Source organism: Epinephelus lanceolatus, chromosome 11 (assembly GCF_041903045.1).
Source record: "Epinephelus lanceolatus isolate andai-2023 chromosome 11, ASM4190304v1, whole genome shotgun sequence".
In the NCBI taxonomy this organism is placed as follows: Eukaryota; Metazoa; Chordata; class Actinopteri; order Perciformes; family Serranidae; genus Epinephelus; species Epinephelus lanceolatus.
In genome coordinates this window covers 30,687,151-30,689,113 of record NC_135744.1, presented here as the reverse complement: position 1 = coordinate 30,689,113, position 1,963 = coordinate 30,687,151, and positions in this window count along the sequence as shown.

Sequence of the window (1,963 nt, the reverse complement as noted above, 5' to 3'; positions counted from 1 at the left end):
TTGTTAAATTAGCCTAGCAGCTAGCTGACTTTCCCTCTACTCATATGAATCCAGAGACAACAGCAACATTTAACAAAGGTAACATTACAAATTTCAGCTCCATTACAACTCACAAGGTTCACCGACAAAACAACTGTCACATACTAAACACGTTTTCCAAACAAATACAACATGCTAATGTTATTAGCGCCAGCCTATGGCATTTTACATTGTATAAATTGGCATAGCAACAAGCAGAGATTTCCTCTACTTATATGAAGCCAGGATAAATCACACACAAGACTTAAAATGCTATTTTTGTTGAGGCGTTATTGTCTTTACAATTTATTGTTTCTTATCTATGAAATTAAAGTAAATAAAAGCTTCGTTTCTACTGAGGGAAATGGTTTCAGCTTACAAAAATAGACAGGAGGTCTGCGTCACTGTGATCTGTAGTTATATTTCTGGGGAGGTTCATGCCAGGCTACGTCATAGGCTCTATATCAACACAGAGCCTACGAAGAAGAGCTTTTTTGTAAATCATATAACAATCTAAATCTTGTTTTAAACTATAAAAACTATAAATAAACCATTCAATTAAATTAATAGTTCACTCTGAAATCTGAAAAGTAGATCTAGGAAATCGATTGTCGAGAATAAGGTTAGTAAATGTAACTATTACTCTTAAGTTATGTTTACTTATCAGTAACATAACTTAAGACAAGTAGCTATCTTTTTTAAGGCAATCGATTTCCTAGATTTTTTCTAAGTAAGATCAACTTGTCAGATTCCCTGTGGTATTTTTCTCATGTACAGATATGCACTGATGATTGGTAACATGTTTGTTGATGTTGTCAAGTCTCTGTTTGATCATGTGTGGAGACCAGACAATATGATCGCGGGTTTAGGCGGAAAATCTGTCAAGCCTGAGAAGCTGAGCACATCAAGCGAGCATTCATGCCTTCAAGCATAAAAGCGGCAGTAAGACAGATTGTTGGTGAAATATATATCCGTCTAATGGTGCGTGTGTGAATTTCATAACTAGTAACAGTGTGCACTAAGGCACGTAATCATATTGTGCAATGGGGCCTGACGTAATCACCTTACGCTACTGATCCTGACACAAGAAGCTATGTGACGTGTAACTATGTCTCACACATTACTTTTATGCGTAATTTCTTTACATAGGCTACCAAAGACCTTTATTCTGACATAACCCTCCAACCAATGTGGCTTGCTGTTGCCAAGTCTATTGGCAAGACAGCAAATATTCTTCTGACTTATGCTGTGCACTTTTATTTTAATTTTGTCTTCTATATAAAAAAAAAGGTATCTTACTATATATCAAAAAAGTTCAGACTTTGTCTTTCTTTCTGCAGGGAAAGAACAGATTTTTAGAGGAGTCATATAACACCAGGAAACCACTAAACCTGTAAAATGATATCATAAAAGACAAATCCAGTTGTCACTATGACACTGTTGAGCCTGTATGCACCTGCAACGAATATTATCACCCTACCTTCCTTCTAGGCAAACTCCCAGTGTCTGTTGTGATTGTGTGTCAGTGTTTTTCTCTGGTTATAGTCAGACATTATTGGCACAAACACACATTTTTTAAGTAAACCGCAGGCAGCTCCAACTTCTGTGTACCTGAGTCAGCCTCCACTTCCTTCTCCACCTTTCCCACTTTTGTTCTTCCTCTTTCCATTCCTCTCTCACGGTGACTAGGCAGGTATAAGTAGAGGGTGAGGCGATGTTATCAGCACTACATGGCCGGCATTATAGCTACTATGCGGATGTCAGGCAGTTATTATGGCACAAAATAGCTGTGATTAGATGAGCTGCTGTCTTCCCTATAGAGCTCAAAACAAAAACAAGAGGCTGTTTCTCTTCCGTGCTTGTCTTTTGGTCACATTACTTTGTGATACAACAGAGAAGTAGATTCTCACCTTCAATAAAACAAAAGGACCGTGTCATCTGCTCC